Below are 22820 nucleotides of genomic sequence, written 5' to 3'. Positions count from 1 at the left end.
CGCTTGATGGTTTTACGAGATTAATCTCCGGGATTACGGACGCGCGCGTCTCTTATCCCAACGGCGACGGCAAAACCGCGCCGTGATGCATGGCGGAAGAACTCTCGGCGCTCTCGTCTGACAAAGTTTCGGGGTACACCGCGCGTAGGAACGAGCGCGAACGAACGAGTTCGGAACGCGTTCCGGCCCGGCTCGGCCGTGGGGGCGTCTCTTTCTCATTGTCAGTCGCATCAGACCACCGTGATCGCGACAGGTGCGACCAGCCACCGCGTTCTCGATGCAGGAGCCAACACCATCGTTCGGTTCTCTCTCTCTCCCAACTTCCCTCTCGCCCCCCTCCCCCCGGTCTTGCTCCTCTTCCTCTCTCTCCGTCTCTTCGTCTTCCTTCCTCATTCCTCCTTCTCTGTCGCTCGCATGACCTCTTTTCGCATTCCGTCCTCCTTCCACCTAAACCCGGTCCCCCGATGTCTCCATCGCAAGACTTCGTGCTCCGCCGCATCGCTGAATTACGCGTCACCGCGAATGTTACCGGGGAGTAATTAATCCGAGAGCACGGGAGAAAAATAAGTTCAACGACCCAGAATTGTCGTTGCCCGTTGTCCTTAACTTTAGTACCGGAAACGAGGGAGGGCAATTAATTAATAAGACGCTGTGATTGCTTTCACATATAAGGCTGTAACTCCAACAATTTCTATATTGGGTGCGTCATGTTAACATTTGACTCGCAATCGGCTTTTATTGTACATACTTATAATCGATCTTCAGAAAAGAAATAGGAGCTACATACATTATGCCTCTCTCGTCGGAAGAATATCCATTGTGAGAAATGAAAGGTATTGGCATCGAATGTGTAGCGAAGAATAACATCCAAGTATCGAAAGAAAAATATTGGAACAGATGACAATAGATGCCTCCTAATATCGGAGCATGGGCAACTCCGACACGAGGAAAGTCTTGACCCAGTGGTGCGGCACCCCGTTCGTGGTTGCCTAGTGTATTGCCGTGAAGCATGGGTGGGCTTGCGACGACGGTGGTGGCGGCCAGGCTAACATACGTAACGAAGGCTTAGGTAGAGAGACCTCTTAATATCTCGAGAGCGGGGGAGGAAGACGAGGAGGAAGAGGAGGAAGAGGAGGAGGGTGGGTTGCGCACGCAATGCTTGGGCCCGGAATCCCTCGAATTTCTCGCCTCGAGGGCCCCCGACGTATCGGGAGATGCCGAGAAGTTTGTGTCCCGCGACATGCGAGCGAAGAGGGATGACGTGAAACCAAAGGAGCGAGAAAGAGGGAGAACGTCGGAAGACGAGTAAAATGGAGTTAAGAGGAACGGGGATATTTATATCGTAATTTTCCTCCCGCTTAGGTAAAACAAAATTATATTTCATGTCAAGTGAAATTCCGCCGAAATTAAAACGAGACGAGGTGAAATCAAAATCCGATTATCTCTTCGCGCGTCTCGGAAGTTCAATTCCTGAAAATCCGCGTGCTATAACTCGAATGACGGGAAAGGACGAAGCAAAACACCGGCGAGGGGAGCAGAGGAAGATAGCAGGGCAGACAGAAGGAAGAGGGAGCAGGGCACATTTTCGAACAAAATAGAGCAACATGAGGCACAGGGAACGGAAGGGAGGAGGAGGAGGAGGAGGAGGAGGAGGAGGAGGAGGAGGAGGAGGAGGAGGAGGGAGGGAGAGGGGGCGACCCGGTAGCTCGCGCGCGCGGTGCACGCGGCTTCGTGCGAGAACCGACTGATGATGCAGCCGGCAGCTGAACTGCATCGCGTGTTGCTTGGGACGAGCACGCGCCATATGCCGCATTGTTGCGGGGCCCCCGGTCCTCCCTTCCTCCCTTTCTCCCTACACCCTTCTCCACGTCCTCTCTCCTTTGCCGTCTCTCTCCCTCTCAGCAGCCACCCGCCGCGCGCCCTTCGAAGCACGCGAAATAAATGTACGCCTGGTCGCGCGGCGATTTAGCGGATCGAGCGCCACCAATCATCGCCGGACAGACGGACGCCGCCGCCGCCGCCGCCGTGTTAGGAGGCAAGAAGAGAACGAGAAGAACAGCGGGAGCTCTCGTTTGGCATGGGAAGGAACGAGAGCGAGGATCTTATTGCGAGAATGTGCCACATTGTTATCGGGCCTCTTCGTCATCCCGCTCTCCCGGACTCCCCGCCTTTAGGTCGCCGCCGCCACCGCCGACGGCTTGTTCTCCGAGTTCTCTATCCTCTCGTTCGTGCTCTTCGACCTGCTCGACATTTTGCGCGACTGCATGCTAAAACGCGGCGGTGAAAAATATATCGGATTAATGGCATTTTCATCTCGAAACTCAATCAATTAAATAGCTCGCGGTATAAGTATTGTCGACAAATATACTGGGCGTCTCATTTTAAATGATCCACGCAAATATCTCCAAAAATATAAAAGATACGGGGAGAAACGTTTCAAACAAAAATTGGTTCGAAGGGAGACACAAGGTGGTGCCATTGACTTGACCTTGGATAGTCATTTGAAGATCACGTGAAGGTCACCTTTAATTTTTATTAAATGAAACTCCCTATTGTTTATTATACTATCTTATTCTACTAATTAATATGAACAACTTTTGTCCAAAACATCTTTTGATTTGCCTAATACTTTTTGAGATATATATTCAAGAGAAAACTTATAACTTTTTCAATGTTTAGCTTATGATATCTCGATAACTGTTTGTCGGAGGAAAAAATAGTACAGGACTTTTTTTTTACTTGATTTGGTCTCAGGAATATGCTGTTGCAATAGTGCTTCAATTATTAAAAATTTTTGTGTATGTAAATTTTATGTGTTATGTTATAATATTAGCTTCGTACAGAAAAATGTTATTGAATAGAGCGTTCATTTTCTTATTCCTTGCTAATTCGCAACTACTCGTTTTCATTGTTGGTATTTCTACGAGACTTCTACAAATCATATACCGAAAATCCACTTCGATGCAGGACAAAAAGAAATGACAGAGAGACACGCGGGGTTTGCCATTTCGCGCGCTGCACGCTCGAGCAACGTGGACGAGCGGTGCATGCGCGCGTCATGGGCTAGCACTAAGGCCAATTATCACCCTAAGCCTAAGTGCGCCGCACGGCATCCCTTCGGGGGCGTCGACGCGACGGTTGCAGTCGCGCGTGTGTATACGCGCCCCAAGGGCGCGATATAGACATAACGAGGGCCACAGGCGCACGCGTGATACGATCGTCAAAAAGATCCCGGATTATTTTCACTTTGCCGCTCACTCGTAGAAGTCGTTATCGGAGAATGTCTGAAATTCAAGTATACCCTGTCGATAATCACGGTTGTCCAGACGGCTCTGAGATACCAGGGATGACGTGTAGCTCTGTGTTAACACGAGCGAATAATAATAGCGCATAGAACACGTAGGTTTTTTCTGCAGTTAATTTTCCTACGTTATTAGTTAAATAAATTATGGATACATCCGATAAAATTTATCCGATGAGATGCAGTTACCGATGGATTGAAAAACCGACCATATCTTTCATCGAATATACAATTTGACCGGATATATCCGTTTGTTATGTAATAGGATTATCCGATTATATTTAATCGGACATTTTTCTCAGTGTAGTCTTAGATTTCAGTGATTAATCAAGATTAAGCATGAATTACAAGAAATTTTTAGAAATGTCGCGCTGATATAACCTAATGGTTGAAAGGCGTTTCCTCGAAAAGGTAAACTTAAAAAAAGACTGAAATACCAGAGATTGCGCCATATTTAACCATCGAGATATATTAATGTAATTTTTACTGAATGCGATTTAATACTAATCTCTTGCTTCATGTGATTTAGTTCGTGCATGCTGTGGTTATTAGTCATAACGTCGCTCGTATGTCGAGACTAAACAAAGATCTAGCAATACATTTCGACTCTAATCGTCTGTTGGGTAATAATACCCCGTGATATGAAACTTTTAACTTAATACATGTATATATTTATTTATTTAGTTATTTATTAAATTTATACTACGAGTTTCACTCGATATTATAAGGTAAAATATAATGTATGCACAGAACTGATAATTTAATCGCGCAGTAAGTATTAATATAATTCAGAGTTAAGTGGCATATAAAATTTTAACTACATTTTAAAATTCTGCAAGGTCGAGAAGTATCTAAAATTTTCAGTGACAAATGAAATATTGAGATAAAGTGAAAATTCAATATGTTTTTGCATAAAATGCAATATCGGTTTGCGAAGTATTTAAAAATTGAAATAATAAAATATATTAGGCTTCAATATAAAAATTCGAAAAAGGAGGAATATTAGGCAGTGAGGACCAACCACCAGATATTGGCAACAAAACGTAAAATAAAAAGGAATCAAACAATGAAAGTATTAAAAATATTTTAAAATATATTATAAAGTCTGTACGTTTCGGTCAGTGAACATGACCCTCTTCAGTCAATATTATAAAATTATATTCGCAAACACAGCAATGTATAAGTCAAAAACAGAGCGTTCGGCCAACGCGCGGACAGGAATTTTATATTAGCGAAATTATGGCGAAATTAATAAAACTGCAAAATAATTTCTTGTTTCGTCTTGGAAGCGCAGACGGAGTTAATTATCAAACCATTGAAATTTTCCATAAACGCAAGATTCATATTTGGTGCGATGGTTCAATGATATAATGAGACGTTAGGTCACAACACACCCGTTTACTCACGACTTTTTCAAAAGTGCTTTTAACCGAATTACTCGAATATGACGCGTGTCAGTTGCGCATACTCGGCGAAGCCGAAATCAGCGGGCTCTGAAACGGCCGGGTAGGTAAGTAGGGAACGGACGTCACGTCGGAGCGGACGTATGGCAGCGCGTATGCCCGACACGTGTGTATGGGTAATGATCTATCATTCCCTTATACGCAGGTGTCAGCAATTATCATCCTCGGCTAAGCGCCGCGGCGTCATTCCTGAGGGAGCCTCGGCGCGGGGCATCGGCAGTCACGCACGTGCCACGTGCAGGAAGGTCATAATCGAGCCACGGCCGCACTGCGACCGCTTAATCCTGCGCCGTACCCTTCTCGCCCTCCATCTCCTCCTCCTCCTCCTCCTTCTCTTTCTCCTCCTCCTCCTCCTCCACCTCCTCCTCCTCCTGCCAGCCCGGGAATGCAGATCTGTTCGCCGGACGATCTCGGGAATCGCCTCGTTAGAGGGACCGATTATTTCCCCTCTTCGTGAATGGCGACCAGCTAGCCGCGCATACGGACACGCTCCTCTCTGCCTAGCATCGCGGCACGCGTTCCATAACCCTGACCCCTCGCCCCAGCCCCTGCTCGCAGCATCAAGATTGGTCGGAGATCGAGGTGTCGTCGGCGACAAACGATCGAGATTAGTCCGCATGCTACGCGACACTCGCAGCGAGAGAGGTGGATGTGGAAGGTCTCTCTTGTACAGCTTCACTTTGTACAATTACGATCATTTCTCGTGCGCGAAAAAATAATTCTAATAATAGCAGAATGCTAGTCAGTTTTATCAGCAAATAAAATTTTGCAATGCTTTCTACAACACTATTGGAGTATTATACATTTGAAACACGTCGCGTAAATTGTTTTATCGCACAAGTACGTTTATAGTTCACAAGAAGATGTCGACGTCAAGTAGGTTCGATAAATTCCATGCATTTTGCCAGGCTTTGTGGAAGCAGTTTTTTTTTACTGAATGATCTTGTTTATCGTGTTTCCGATCGAAGTATCAGAATTATTGCAGCGTTAAGGATGAGATCGACGATCGAGAAGAGAAAGAGAGAAAGGTGGAATCTTTGCAGTGCTGTGTTTGCGTTAAGAGATTGTCTTCGGCGTGGCACGGACGTACAACGTATACGCGGCCGGGCGTGCAGGATCGTGGAATGCAGATCAGTTTGGTTTATCCAGTTGTTGGCAGGTGCCACGCTCGTGAAAGTCTCCGTCCTCCTCCTCCTCTCCTTTTCGCTCCCAGCATAATCGACCGCGCAGGTATCGTCGCTATGCGCGAAGAATCTCGCGAGGATTATCTTTCCTCTCTTTTTCTCGCTCAAGAAGAAATAAAGATTATTGAATGTGACTCGTTTGCGCGACAACGATTACTAGTCCTGTCTCCTCTTGCTCGCAATTCTTCTCCTCCCCCGTTTCACCGAACCGCCAGGCGATCTTTGTGAAACGAGTCTCATCCGCGGAAAAGATGACGAGGAAAGCGGAAAAACGTTTAATCGGGCCACGTTGAAACGACGATTATTAACTTAACGCGCCGGGATGACCAGCGAATCCCGTGGAATTTCGAGGATAATCTCCGTGGAGGAGAAAGAGAAACAGGAGACGGCTTACCGTCCGGCGCAATCGCGAGATCACTTGATAAACATTGCTCGCGCATGAATCGTCGTATCATCGCTCGGATGCGTACGATGCACCTGAAATAGATAAGACACGCCGCGCTCGCGATGACTTCCGGGATTTCCTGTTTTCTCGCCACACCGTGGCATGCGGACTCTATATCTATTTATCTATCGAGGCACGCGTATCTCGAGTGCCGCTGGAGACCCACAGAGTCAACTGAGATAGTCTGTCTGTGAGGCTTTTACGACAATTCAATCGTATTACGTATCGCTGACCAAGCATTGAAAACTTGATTTGACTTTGATGCGTATTTAAATAACCTACAATTATTGACGTTGAAATTTTTTAATCATAAATTCCTCCCTTTCTAAAAAAGAGATGTTACCAGCGCGAATGTCGTTAATATCGAACAGTTGAGGCCTCTTTTCCGCGATGCCGATTGGTTTTCTCGAAGCGCGGTGTACTTCACTTCTCTTTTAGATTCATAACAAATGAAGATTTACAATTTAAAAATATACATTTGTATACACCAACTATTGAGGTAAAATCTCTAATCTTAGTAATTAGAATTTAAGTAACAACGATTTTTGTTTCGAAACATTTTCTCGATTGAACAGAATTAAACGTTAATTGAATCAATGCCAATAAGTCCGCAGAATGATACGCAAAACGTAGTAACAGTCACAGAACATAGTAATGTAAAATATTAAGTACAGAATTTTCAATTTCGTAGGTGGGACAACGAATTCTCAACGTTCGTTGTTGTTTTTCTATCGGCGCGGTGACGTACGATGTTTTTGCGTGCCATCGTGTACTCGAAGGTCGCCGCGCTATCACTCGCTCGCCGAACGTCGAGCCGGCAAGCAGTGGCGAGAGTCGCTCCGTGCGTAGTATTACTTTTGCATTATCGGTTTCCAAGTCACGATCGCGATGAATGCAGAGATAAACACTATTGATTTGCACACCTTTATTAGTAACAAGTAACGTTCCTCCATTATCCTATTCTTCCGAATAAAAAATGCAAGTTGTTAGTTTGAGTAATTTGTATGATAGAAAGTCACGCGATATTTGTTAATAATATTTCGTGCGTTTCGTGGCATTTCACATCGCCCACGGGAGTGCTCGAAATTTCGCGCGATCGATGATTTCTCAACTCAAACACCCCTACTTATCTTCGGGGCCTTCTACACTTAAACTCCGAATACCATCTAAACAATACTCCTCTCACTGGCCACGCCGACTTATTATCTTGCCCTAAGCATCATACCGCCAAGTTTCGGGCATCATTTTCCCACGTTGCAGTCACCTATTTTAATCAACTTCCTTCCTCCATCAAATCATCCCCCTCACTATCCTCTTTTCGAGCCGAGGCGGCCGCCTATATCTCGTCACCGGACTTCTCGCTCGACTAAGGGCCTTCGCGGATGTAACACATTTCACCTTTCGTTTGTCCAGGGAAATGATGTGCATCACTATTTCGAGTTTTAAACTCAACATATTATCTATACGTTTTCTCAAATTCGTCTGGCGGGCCTCGGAGCAGCAGTTTTGCTGGTGCCTTGCCATTTGCCACATAGATTTTTGCGAGTGAGTGTTGTATTGTGGAGGAGGTCTAGGAGGCATCGGGCAACAGCGGAGAAATCGTGAGGTAAGAGTCTTTCATTTTTATGTTATTTACTTAAAATAAAGCATCTGTTCTGTGTTTTTATTTTATTCATTATATTCAAATGATTCAAACGAGGATTCGAATAAGTGTTAGAGACAAAACCATACGTATAAAATTTTGTGAGTTTATATTTAAAAGGAAGACTTTTTCAGTATTCTATATAATTATTTTAATAAATACCTATTTAAAAAAATATCAAATGTAAAGTATATTTAATACGATAATTTCGATTTTACATAATTAGTCTATAATAATCATATACATATTTGTATTGTTATTTGTATTATCACTAAAGTACAGTAAAATGTATGGTAAAATAAAAAAACTCATAAAAATCTTCAAAATGCCATGTTCTACGATTACATAATTTTAAGGATAAATTTTAAGAGAAATTCTGTGTGTACATTCACTAATCAATAAGTAAACTTTTAGCTGATTAAATCAGCATATCTTCGCTGATTCATTCAGCAAAATTCCGAAATTCACTGATTTATCAGTTGCATTTAGCTGATTATTAGTGGCATACTTTTCGCTGATGAATCACTGCCAATCAGCGACTATCCACTGATTCAGATTTTTCTCGCTAGAAAAATCGTTTATCGATCACTTGTCAACAATAATAATCTTATCCAATAAATGATAATGAATTAAATCAGTTGTTTCTCGTAATCTGAAATAATGAAAACATCACCGGGTTGTCTCAAACACGTTTTACTTCCGAACGTCCTACGGACCGTCGTAAATCGATATAAATCAAATCTCGCGCGATTTGCACCGCCGTTCATACCTGGTATCTCGTTAGACGAAACGAGCAGCCGTCTCTTCTCTCGCACCCGTTCGCGCTCTCTATCTCGATCGCTTTGTTTAGCGAGGCCCACCCGGAGATTCGGCGGCGGTCCCTTGGCGGATTATTCGGTGCCGTGTTACACCGAGCCACCCCCTCCCCCCCCGCCCCTGAATCCGTCGTCGGCCCCCCTGGCAAACTGTCGGGGAAGCCGGCAGATCGAAACGGAGACAATCACCTGCGGCGCGCGTAATTTCGCCAGAAACTCGTCTCGCGTACTTTGCGGCGACGGCGGGAAATTCCAGACGGATAATCGGTTTTACGTGGACTTCATTTGTTCCGCAATCGCCGTTTCGGAGGTGTCGAATTAATTTAACGCGGATTATCGCTCCGGTCAATACATATATATACATATTATATGTACGTGTATGTCGGGTGTATTCTCGTCGTTTCGTTCGCGCATATACCGCGAGCAAACAGAACGCTGTTTGCGATTCACTGGCGCGACGCGCATTTCGACGAGATGTAAATCTCCACTAGTGGATTATACTCTTTGCCCGCTTTATAATCGTTCGCGAAATTATCTCAGCACACGTTACTCGATAAGGCGTTCAAACACTATGGCAAATAAGCGACTTGGTAATTGAATTACAGTAATTAATTTGATATTATTGCTTCACACGAAATAGGCCTGTAAACATCGTAGATTAAGCTTGCAATTGCAATTTATTTTACAAAAGTTGTAAAAATATAATATTATAAATCATTTTAATTTAATGATCGCTTGTTATAATCTCTTATTTTTGCCAGATTTATGCGATATGTGTATGCAAAATATAACATCAAATTTAACAGGTTATTAAAGGTTTTGAATCTTTTTTTGTTACAGCATCAACACGCGCAACACCTGTCAGCCATATGCTCATCGTTTGGTAAGTTTTTATTGTTTGGAATTTTAATTAATTTATTTTGGTGTAGCCAAATGTACAAGACATTCGATATAAAATGTGGCAAGCAATCTTCTCAGTTGCGTGCCTATTTGTCTTTTTGTTTGGTGTGATTTTCATTAAATATTAATAGCTGTTTGACATATTATTAGGGATATTTCCCATTCATTTCGAACAAAACGTGCTGAGGGGATAGATAGGTAATAGAAAACGGGGAATACATTGTCGAAACAAAGATAACCACCTCTAGGAAAAGTAATTCGTTCACATGACTATATTTTAAGGCGAATACAAAGGAATAGAATTAAATAAGACCCCTAAATAAAACCAAACAACAAACGAGGGACGCCATGTAGGTCCGAGCAAGATGTAGGTAGTCCAATACTTGTGATTTAAAATGTGAATTCACATACCGTTTTCCACCTTTGTCCTGCGCGCCGATTTCTTTTCGGACATAACGCGGTTTTCTTACAGATGGAATTCTTATCGTCAGTAAATTCACATATTCAAATCGACGATTCAAATAAACGATTTCTAATTATATTTTAATGCTAAATTTAGCATCTAATAACCGCCTCTCCGTAATGTAACGAAATCTTATTGCGAAAAATATTAGTCTCAGCCAGGTTACGAACCTGGGACCACCCTCAATCCGTGACGGGCGTCTTAGCCAACTCGACCACTGAGGCTGAGGAAAGATGCAATTGAATTTTTGTTAACAGATCATACTTCATTTATGCGTTTCACGTCGCAAGCTTAAAACGAACCTTACGAAAACCTTCTCTAAATGATGACATTTTTATAGTAATTGAATACCTTTTTCGTTTAATAACGGTGTAACTCAAATTCTATAATCTTAATGTAATAAATTCAAAAATTACATTCTGTATGTAGAATTACTGAAAATATACCATCGATATGACTGAAAATATAATATCGATAATTTTGCACGTTCCAAAAGTGGAGTTGCGCAGCAAATTAATTTATATAATATAATGGCAATTCCATTAAATTTCTGGAGATCTGACGTTTTACATAAATAGCTCGAAATCTTAAACTAAAAGTTCGGTAACTAACGTTTGCGTAATCATTCTAGTAGCTCTCTAAATTCCTTCTTTTTATTTACCCCGATTTTCTCGCTAAAGAAGTACGTTCGCAAAAGCAACATGTCACAATTAAGAAAATCATTCGATGGAGCTTTTGCCACTGCTACTGTCGAAAGTGAGAAGTGAGAGCGTCGACGGAATGTACAAGCAAAAATATTCGGCAGTGGTCGCACGAGGGAAGCATTCGCGTGAAATCGCAAATGCAACGTAATCGTTCGCCACCCACCACGTGACAAATCACTGTGGCGACGTCGCGAAAAAAACGCTGGTAAGACGGTTTTGCCGTGGGCCAGGGCGACTGAAACTCGGCCAGAAGTCTACAGGGTGTCTTAAGACGCGCGGGCAAAATGAATGGCAAAGAGGCACCGTAAATAAAGGCACTTTTGCCTCGCGTAGCAAATAAGCCAATTAGGTTTGAAATTCAGATATATACCGATATTATTAGATGATTAAGATAGTGTCGATTAAAATATTTTCAGAATGAAGACGAGTTTCGCAAAATATAGTTTAAATTATGAATTTGTTATCTTGTTGTTTTCACTTTTAAAGCATGTATATTTATGGAAAGATAATAATTCAATTCAGTAATACTGTAAATTTGACAAAATGACAGTTGGGGGATTGCGATTTAGATTATTTTAAATTAAAACAATGAAACGGTGTGTGAACATTTTCGTAAAATAATATTCAATATGTAACTGAAAAGCTTATTTTCAAAAGAGTAATATAAGTCAATTATATATTTTGATGCGCATATCTGAAAAAACTTCCATGTTTAATTTTTTCTTAATAAGAATTTGATTAGATGTATCTTCTTTTATAAAAATTGACTTTACTTACACACGTTTACAGCCACCTTGTAGATTTACTGAATGAAAGTAGGGCAGCTGAAAACCTTTGGGAAGACGATTAAAGAGGACATGCGGCGTTCTTCGTGAATAAAATTCGACTAGTTTGTCGAAGAAAGGAGGAAGGAGGGCTTATCTTAATTACTAGTGAAATGAACTAGAAGTTACACCAACTATTTATTACAGAAAATAAATCAAATCGTATTAAAAGATAAGACAAATTTCTAAGATATAGGATAAGATTAATATCAAGTATCATAATTTAATCACGATTACGATATATCTTACACGTACACACAGAAAAGCTACTAAATTATAACTATATAAAATAACGCTTCTTTTGACGTAACGTACAATTTATGACAAATATATTTAAGGTAATGGTCGACGAACGGCGGCAAAATCACTCAATTGCGGAGGAATCGCGGGGAATCGACTTAGGCTAGATCCCTTGATATATGTATCGCTCGCGCGATAAACAAGCGAGGGAAAAACGTGTCATTAGCGTTAACGACCGACCATGGCTCATCGGCGATTTAGCTCGTCTCTCTTTTAGCGCGAACCACGCGCTCGTCACGGAGGATCGATCGATCGCGACAGTCCGTATATCCCCGATAGGGCGTATCGAGGTCGATCGCTCGCGCCGGCGTCGCTAATTCGCGACAGGATAATAAACGTCGGCCATACGGGAACGAGAAGACCCGTACCGATCCCAGGACACATTTATTTATTACTTATACGAGCGACTAATGACACAAGCGACGGGAAATCCATTAATCGGGCCACTCCTTCCGGGAGTGAATCCTGCCGATAAGTCTCTGTGCGAGCAATTCGTTGCGCCAGCAACGATCGTCGCTCATTATGGAGAATTTCAACCGTGCCAACACGTCGTGATGGAATCGTTCGGATTAATCTAGCTGAGATAGCATCCGCTCATACTTATGCGAATAGGCGAACACCTGTGATTTTTATTTGTCTTTCAAACGAAATTAGTCATCCTTTTATCTGTCTGAACAATAATAACGATAACAAGTAACAAATGACATGAGAATAAATTGCAGTAAACCATTTGGGTTAGTTGAATCAGCATCGTATTGTACAAAATTATGGAACATTGCAAATATATGGGTGGTGTACATCAGCTCTTCATACTTCTCTAAAACAAGATTAGCCACATCTGCATTAATAAGTAGCATATAAAACATGAATGAACAAGTTGTCTATACATTTAAATAACAATTTATTAGCTTTTATATATATCCAATGTCGCCTATAAATTCATAGAACTTACGTAAGAATGGACTCTTATAATATATCTAGGAAGAGATAAGTTGTACTCGTATAAGTCACGTAAATCACAACATTTTCTTAAAAAGTCTATTCTGTAAATAAGAGTAGAAATTAATTAAAAAGAGTCTGACATTAAGAAATTGAATTATATTAATAAAATAATGTAGTAATAGAAGTAATAATTAAAAAAAATAATTGATATATATTTTTACATACCTTTTAAAAGAGTATCTATAATCTACATGCACTTATTAGACTCGCTATGAAATGGTAATTATACAAGAAACAACAATTGAGCGCACTCAGAAAGTATGGCAATATGTATGTGATGATATATTTCGTTTACTTAAATTATTCCAGTGTATTTTCGTATCATTATATATATATTTTTGCACATTTACAATCTCTTTTTTGTAACATTTTTGCATTAAAATTTGTTATAAGATTAATTTCTCTGCAATTTTTCTGTCATGTTATATACTGACATACATACAATTATCATCAATACGATTGTCACGATTGCATTTCGCTTATCGTCTCTAAGTCGCGAGAGTTTTTCCACGTTTATCAGTATCGATATCCGTTTTACGATCGTTCGGCCACTACTAAGCGCTAGTCCACGTTTACGTTTATCAGTATATAAGATGTACTGAGAAGATAAGATATTTTTCTCCTCGTGTCTCTTGAAAACCATCGTGGAATACCTCCCCATCCTTTCTTCGTGACTTGTGCCGTGTAATAACTCTTGTGTTGGTAAATTCCTCATTTAAATTTAGTAAATTCCACTGACCTATCTTTTGTTTCGTGATAAGGCGGTATTGGCTCGGCTATCGCAGCTGCAATATCGATTATCTGCTTCGAGAGCCCGTTAAAATTTATGTCGGAAGGGCCGACGTTAAAGAGCAAGTTGTCAACAAGATACGACATTTAAGAAAAGCAATGCTAACTGTAAATATGCATGTATCTCCTTTTCTCTCGAGAAAACGGATGTATTTGAATACAACTTTCATGAATTTTCGAGAAGACATCTTAAAATAGCGCAGTTTCTTTGGTAAATACTTATTTATAGATTTAATAGGTTTAGATATAGATTTTCTGTACTTTCCATCCTGGATAACTCAAATTGATCTTCCATTAAAAAGTACTTTATAACGTATCCGTCGTTAGTATCGCGATTCTGGAAATAATACTTTGTTATCTTAATAAAGCACAAGAATGCTCAAAACTTGGAGTGCGTTCAATTATATGAATCGTTGAATGCGTTTCATTACGAAACTATGATTCATTACGAAAGCAACACGATGGGGACGTTTCTCCTAAAACGAGAAACTTCTTTCTCTCTCTCTCTCTTTCTCCCTCTCCCCCCCTCTCTCTCTCTCTCTTTCTCTCCCTCTCCTTTTCTTCTGCTGTCGCCGGACACGATTGTTATCGTATCGGGAAAGGGATCGTTATTACCTCCATTATTGCAATAATAAATTTCCAAAGATCGATTCGTCTCATCGAGGGACGTCCGGCGAACCGTCATTATTATCGTCTATTCGCGGCACGTGTTTCTATCGCGAGACGGGGACAGAAAGAGAGAAAGAGAGAGAGAGAGAGAGAGAGAGGGGGGGGGGAGAGAGAGAACGATAAACGGTCGATACCAGAAACGAAGCGATGAAATTACTCACGGAATCGGATCTCGGGTCAGCGTGATGGCACGCGTGAATCACACACACACGCGCGCGCATTTGCTGTTGAGGCCACCCGATAGAGAGAGGATGTCGTTATCGATCTTCCGCGGAGAAAGCGCACATCGGGACATTTTTGGTGTGCAAGCCCCGGCGTGTGCAGATAATCGACAGGCGCTTAGATAAGATTCCGATTCGATCTGCGGGAGGCTTATCTCGCGAAGGAATCCCCATGACGTATCGGGTCATATCCGAGCAAAGCAACGCACTTGAGTCGCACTTGAGCGTGCCGTGTGCAATAGTGCATCATCATTTTTTGTATTCTCTCTCTCTCTCTCTCTCTTTTTCTGTCTGCCTCGAAGAAAGGTCGCTGCCGTTGCAGTGCCGAGGAGCAACCCGTCGTTTGCAGCGTGTGTCACGTAATTCGCGCGTTGCCGGAAACGATCGCCAATACGCGATTTTGCCGCACACGATAAAGTTCCCTAACTTGGGAGCTTTTACCCGATTCGAAATTGAAAATCAGCGAGCAATATCCCGTAGAAGCGCGCGGTTGCTGACGATGGAATTCGTTTTGTCCCGTGCAGAATTAGATCCAAATTGCGTCTCATTCTCGTGTCGCGAGATAATGTTGATCTAATGGAAAGCTATAATTTATAAGCAACAAAAGTAACGAAGAGATTCCGATCTGCTGCGATAAAAGTGTAAGAGCCTCGGCCAGTGGAATCAGCTCGTCCGTGCAAAATTCTGAACTAAAAAGTCTGCGATCAACAGCCTGTGTAATCGCGATTGGCGCGCGCGCGGCTATACAAGATATTAAATTGCATCCCATTCTCTCGCGTACGCGAAACGTGTAATATAGGCTCGACAGAATGCATAACGTTAACAACATGGAAATATATATTGAATCACAAATCACATAATTAATACGATTTATCCGCGATAATGTTCAAAGTTCTCTATATCCATCGCATAAAATTTGTGGCGCATCATGCGATCGTACAGGATCGTGTATCTTGCGTACTCCGTACTTGTTAGCATAGCAATATGATTCTGTTTTTCTATTTGCGGTATCTTGTTACGCGCGCGCGTTTCAAAATAGAATTTAGTTGTGAGAGATGAATCGGTTGTATTATTAATATTTCATACCTTACTATATCATATTTTGAGTTAATCCCAAGAAATGTCATCAGTTGCGCGATCTAGAATAATCGCCTGCGAGCGAATTACTTTCAACATTCGATATCGCGCATTCGCACAATTGTAACGTGAAATTAATATTGAAGACTCGTGATAAAACGTTCGGGCGGAAGTCGGAACAGTGAAGAGAAGACCCCCGTTTTGTGTCTCGATCTTGCTTCACGCCTTCGTATAGACGTGCACGTGGGAAACACGAGAAGCTTGAGGTTTTTTGCCAACATAGAATCGAAAAACGAAAGGTCTTTGGCCCTCGTCGAGCGAGCGTTTAGGACTCCAGAAAAGCGAGGGGGCCCCGAGACGGCTTCGACGATAGACACGTCGAGGGAATCGGCGGCCCCTTCGAAGGCCGAATACGTGCCTTCTGTTGCGAGAGAGTATCGCAAAGATCGGCAATGATAGGGACGTAGCGGAGGGGAGAGGGGAGGAGGATATTTTGACAGTCAGACGCGTGCCGACGACTAGAATCCTCTACCTCATTTTGAGGACCGATGATTCCTGAATCGAGTAATCCTTCAAATTATAGATGAGTGTTGAAAAATTAAAACTTTCTCGGTAAACTTAAATTTGACGATTTGTTCAATTTCTCGCGTACGATAGTCAGTTTTGAGTTTGATTTGGATGGAAACTAAAATAACATGGCCTCTCGATGCGCGTAAATTCGGTTTTTCGAAATTACATCCTGAAATAACGTTTGCTACTCATATTTTTGTCGGCCGGATCAGTGATCCGTTCTAATCAGTATTTACGTCCATTTTAAAAGTGTGCTAAATACAAGTTTCTAATTATGATAATTAATTCGATTAGCTTTTAAAATTGCGTAAGCTTTATCCAAATAGCAGGAATGGAATAACATTGGAAATGTTAGATCCATTAGTTCATATTGGTTATTTGCGAGCGTGATATTTGTAATGTATGCATTTATAAATCATCGTTTTATGTATAGATGCGCGCGTGTGTGTGTGTATTTATAAAGTAGTTTTAACTCCTAATACGATGGTTTATAAATATTTGACGTGTTTTAAGTAGGAAGTAGATACGGCATGAAAATAGGCGGACGGACCTCGAGTGTTCGAAGATATTAATCTCGAGCGAGCGTTTCGGATACTCTTCTTGGCAGCACATACCGAGATACAATTATCTTTTATTACTTTTGCGTGCCATATTTATCCCTTCCGCTCCGTCTCGCTTCCCCAAAGAGGATAAGAAGGAACAAAAGTCCGTGCTCTCTCGAAAGCCATGTCGAATTACCGAACAACGTTTACTGCTAATAGTCCGCGTGCAGCGGAACGGGCACGGAGGGAGAGAGATATCTGAGATGGAAATCTTGTTAGGAACTTGAAACGGAGGGGCAAACGTCCGGAGGATATCCAGGGGATAACGACTCGCCTGGCGTATGTGTGGGTGGAACAAGAGAAGGAGAAACGATGATAGAGAAAGGGTGAGAGAGGGGGGGGAGAGGGAAAGTACGAAGAGAAGAGGGGGAGGAGAGAGAGAGAGGGAGAGTAAGCAGCTACATAAAGACAGGAGCTGGCGCGTGCCAGGTGCTTCGTTGCACACAATGCATCTCTGTTAGGCCGAGAAGGAGAGAGAGGAAGAGAACGGGGGAAGTCTCCGGAAGTCGAAACGCGGCCCGGCGGGTGCACAGGCGGCTCTTATTAAAGAGGAAGAAAGGAGCGCGTCCGCAGAATGCGCGATCCTCGTTCGTGTCCGACTGGCAAATGGTCGTGCACTTTAATGCGATGCAACGACGACCGGTGGTGCGTTGCGATGCACGCGCGATGCACCTCCTCTTGTAATACGTGCCGCGTCGTGTCGATCGCGCCGCTGCGGCCTCGCATTTAATTGACGAAATTCTTGAGATGCCCGCGAACCCTTCGACAGAGGGGACCTTTCTTAAGGCGTCCTATGAAACTGCCGATCTCATCGTGGTCGATAGGTTACAAGAATTGACGTCGATTCGAGTGGGAATAAGATCGCGCGATCGTTTATCTCAAATTCTGCTTTTACAATCTTTCTGAATTATTTCAAAGACAGAAAATAATCGCAGAGTAATTTTACCTGATGGAGAAGGCGGGATGTACGATAATTCCTCGTCAAGTACGTATGATAAATTTAACAAACTAAGTGGAACGATTGGCTACAATCACCGCAACTACATTTGAAGATTAACTTTCTCAATTACGTACGAGTGTGACGAGATGAGATAGGAAGTAGGATACAAACAGAAGGAGCAAATTAAACCGCCGGAGTTAAATGTAATCCCGCAAAACATTATTTAGCTCTCAGCTACCATGGCAGGATTAAATCTGGCAGCGTTGCAGGTACTTTATGGTGCATCACTCAAGAGTACGAAACTTGTTTTCGTCTTATTATATTACTTCTCTAACTTCTTCATAATGCTATGCGTGACTATCTATTTCTCTTCTCATTATGAAAATAAGTAAAAGAAAGAAGTATAACGGTGTCCTTAGTGATTGCGAACAAACGAAATTTACATGAATTGCATTGTGTTAAAGATGAATTATAAATAGGGATTTCTTGAAACTTGACGATTTACTTTGTACAAGTCTTTAGGCGTGTTTCCGTAGGTTTAATTAACGAGATGTTTCTATACGACCTGGATTTAAATATCAGATTGTAAGAAACGCGTAGGAATATATTTTTAATCTTTGGCAATTACTCGGGCTATTCGATTACTACGGATTTGAACCGAAGTAACCCCGATTTACGACAGTAGTAAAGGGGCTTAACACCTCGAAAACCTAACCGGGTCGGAAGCCGGCGTGGATAGCAGGATCAGCGACAAAATTGAGACGTTTAGGCAGACCATTAAAGGGATGCCTCCGTCCAGCGCCGTCCCATAAATCACCGTCCTGTTTTTCAGTCGTCGGGTGAAAAGCGAGGCGCGCTACCCCCGAGAGGCGTGTATGCGTGCATTCGTGTGCGCGCCGCTGGCAGATTCGTGAGAGCGACAAAGGGAGTGCGCGAGAATGCAAAGGAGTGCGAGAAAAAGAAAAAGGGCGAGAGGAACGAGGGCGGAGGGGGATGCAGCGGGCCTAAAGTCGCGTGCCGATGTGCCTCTGAATAACTATCGAACCCTCGCGCTTAGCCCCTGTGGTATACTCGCCCCTGACGGCCAATCCATAAATACCTTAATGGGTCTAAACTGTCGCCTTTACCCTCCACCGCAGGGCCTTTGCCAAATGCCGAATGCACTGTATATAGGATCTTTATCCTCCCCCCGTTTTCTCTTCCTTTTTGACACTTTGCTTATGTCTTGCCCGTTCCTTTCAATTTTACGCTCTTTCTCCTTCCTTTTTATTTTTCTTCCACGCCCAACTGCAAATTCGGCGCCTTTTTCGTGAATATATCGCCGCCGGAAAACGATGTATTTAGAACGCACACTTTGAAATCGTTTTCCATTCATTCGGCGTTTTGGGAACAGTTTGCAAATGCGGTACCTTCTAGCTAAAGCTCACGGATTTCCAGGTGAAAAGGGTAGTCAGGTGAGACGATGAATACTCGCTTTTCGTCGTTGGAGGTGAAAAATTTCAAACGCTATTCAGTGGTAGATTAAGAACTTTAGTTCCTGGAATGGTCCCATTATGCGGCGCCGGTAATCCATACAAAGCCAAGTATCAGTCAATTGCTATAAACTTTTACCAACTGTATTTAATAATACGCATACATAGCGGGAAAACTACTTATATGTTTCTTATACATTATAAAAAATGTCTCTAAACACTTGCTTTCTCCTATTGTTAGTATCAGGCACGTTTATAAAGTTATTAATTATAAATTTAAATTATACACTTTAACACCAAGTTAATATCTGTATATGTATAATCATTTTATTAAAGATAAAAGTATGTTTTACAACGCTGATACATCGAAATTAAGCAAGAAAATTGAGCATATAGCGCTGTTCGTTTTTTGCGGCACTGTTTTTGATTAAACTCGAGCATGTTTGTCAGTATTATCGAGAGGATCCACTTAAAGACATCTCCTTTGATACTTTCGTGAGCACGTCAGATAAGATCTTGGAAAAGTCGAGTATGATGATTAGAAGGCGACCTCTCCTCGTTTTGCGAGTCAAAATTTCTTACGCAAACCTTCATCTTCAAATAGATGCGCTCTTACCCCCCTCCCCCCTCGCTTTCTCAGTTTATCTTTCTATCCAATTCACCTCTCTATTTCTTGTGAAAATTGTGAAAATGGCACACATTTCTTATGCGGCTGCTGTATAAAATATGCTACTGACCGAAATACAGCGTGCAAGCTTACGGAATGTAGTCAGGTTCGTATGTCGAAAATAATGAACGTGTTAAACTTTTCACGAGTATTAGGATTTTAAACTCTAAACTGAGCTTTTTGCGAGTGGGCAATAATCAAATGTATGAAGATTGAAAGGGAAATATCGAAATACTAAACTCGTCGTTTGAAGATTTCAATCGAGGGCTTCGGTTGAAAATCCTAAACCTCTTCTATTAATTTTTCAGAGAAGCGATAAAAATATAATAGATCACGGGATAAATAATGAGGTCACGGTTTAATATCTTTAAAGTAGAACAACTGTATTATCCAGCTATATACATTAATGCTCGCGATCGTACGGATTCATGATTCGTGCATATTCACGACTTCGCTAACGGTGCCGCAAACCAAACTAAGCGTAGTAAAAGCGAACAATGCTTTTCTGTACCCCTACATTTAATCTCGCAAGATTAAGGGTTAAAGCTGTGTCTGTTTCCGCTGCAACGGAGTTTCCGGGAGGAGTGAAAGGGATGGACGATCGACGCGGATAATCGACACCGTCGACTTCCTCCGACTGGATCGACTGGATCTCGCGCGAACGGGAAAGTGCGCCAAACCGGGAGTAATTTAACGCGGTCCGACGAATGGCCATTGATTTGCGAGGCATCAAACTTCGCGAAAGTTAGCCGCACCAGTATCGAGGGCGGCCACGCTTTTGTACCCTCTCCCCCTCCCCCTCCCCCTTCCTCGCTCGGTTTGTTCTTAGACTGCAGTTACCGGATTCGATTTAACTTCTCCTTCGGGCAAGCGACATAACGGCAGCGAGAGAAAAGGAGAGGGATGAAGGATGGAGAGAAAGCCGGGCGGGGAAAAAGGATGCCAATAACAATTTGCCAATATCGAGAGTGTTTGTCGATAATCTGTTGCTCAGCAGTCGCTGCTAGTTACCGATCATTCCCTATCTCTGTCAAATTTTCTATTTTCATCTCTCGCTCACACACGTTTTCTCTTTCCTTTCTTCACATGCAAAGGCAAGAGGTAGCGAATTGCATGCGATGAGTCCTTAACCAATTTCTAATTGATTTTACCTTAAAAGTAATATGAATAGATCTTTTTTCTTCAATTCTTTTGTATTTTTCTTACGCGTATAATTTTATTATATAATTAATCAATGTAGTCAGTCATAAAAGAAATTTCTAAGTAACGCACATACAGGGTGGTCCTGAAATAGATAGTCAAAGTCAGGGAATGGATTAGACTCGTCATGAGGATGAAGAAAGTGCCCATAAACGTTAGTCCAAAAACGCATCTTTCAGGAATTAAAAATATTATCTTAAGAGCTTGTTGATAATTTTGTAAAAAGTATCGAATCTGTCATTAAAATGAAACTTTATCTTCTTATATTTCAGAAGACTGTATGATGAATTTACAGTTTATGATTTGCACGTTTTAGGTCCGCATATACATATATAATGTCATTTTATCCTATCTTTGTATTTTACTCGCTAGCAAAGGCAACGAGATAATTACATTCGACATCGAATTTTTATTCGATTACGCGTAACCGCGCACGTAGTGAAATATTCGATTGCCAATGCGGTTGGTCTCTCACCGATAATTACGACGTCGTTATCAATACGATTACGTGATTTTATCGGTCTTCTATCTGCTCTCGTTCAACGTGCGTACGCTGTACTAATTATTTTCTCGACGGTCATTGCTACAATCGTTCGGATTGCAACTGTGAAATACTACTATTCCTTCGTCATTTCTAAACAAAAAATTCTTTTCTCCGTACGCTTTTATCGTATCTTAGCGCCACGCGATGCATGACTCGCGAAATGTATTATAACAACGATCCGCTTACCCATTCAGATGTATTCCAATTTTGTCCGTTCAAACCTATTCTTTTTTTATTGCCAGTAATGAAATTTTTTATAAATAAAAATCTACCTCACTATTTTCTCGAAATAATCCTTGAGATTGAATCTCCGTTGCGTTTAGTACTTCAATTGCCGATAACGATTCACACTTTGCATACATATTATTCTTCTCACTTGTATCTTTTTCCTTACTCTCTAAAAGTCTATCAGTGAATTATCATTGAAAACAGCGCGTAGTCACTAATTCACAATTATAAATATACCACTGAAATAGTGGTACCTATACTTATAACCAAGGTTGGGAAGTAATTCGTTACTTGTAACGAAGTTACAGTTACTTTTTTCTGACAACTCTAACTTAACTTCGTTACTTACTCTCCATCTGTGACTGTAACTTAGCTCAGTTACATCTTTTCGATAACTAGTAACTAATTTAATAGTTACGTTAAGAGTTACTTTATATGTATTTCAAACCTCCACAGATTGCATTAGGCCTTGCGTTTGCGCATAAACGCCTTTCTCGACACTTTACAATTCAAATGCAGATTTCACAGGTAATTATTTAGATTAACACACCCACCTCCAATAACCTTGGGCTTGACATATATTATAGAGGTCACCCTCCTGAGTAACCCTCAGAAGGATTTAGCCGGCGCTCGTTGTTTATTAAAAAGTTATTAAAAAAACAATGTCAACCAATTATATGTAATTTTTAGACACAAATATTAAAAATTTTGAAAAATGTTTTAAACAAAAGTTGTAGATCTCTTTGAAATATACATTTTATGTTCTATTTATTTTTACTGTGCGAATAATAGTTTTCG

The 22820-nt window shown here is 41.6% G+C and overlaps 1 protein-coding gene across 1 annotated transcript in view; it reads left to right on the top strand.

Moving 5' to 3' along the window:
- LOC105566294 (protein vein) overlaps positions 1 to 22820 on the top strand; it is a 462793-nt gene that overhangs the window by 92174 nt on the left and 347799 nt on the right. Inside the window, exon 4 of the mRNA XM_012020192.1 lies at positions 9691 to 9733. The gene's annotated coding sequence lies outside the window, so the exon portion shown is untranslated. The remainder of the gene's footprint in view (positions 1 to 9690; positions 9734 to 22820) is intronic.

Source organism: Vollenhovia emeryi, unplaced genomic scaffold (genome assembly GCF_000949405.1).
Source record: "Vollenhovia emeryi isolate VEMERY1.0 unplaced genomic scaffold, V.emery_V1.0 DF939145.1, whole genome shotgun sequence".
Lineage (NCBI taxonomy): Eukaryota > Metazoa > Arthropoda > Insecta > Hymenoptera > Formicidae > Vollenhovia > Vollenhovia emeryi.
The sequence above is the reverse complement of the archived record's forward strand: the minus strand, read 5'-3'. Positions and strand labels throughout refer to the sequence as shown.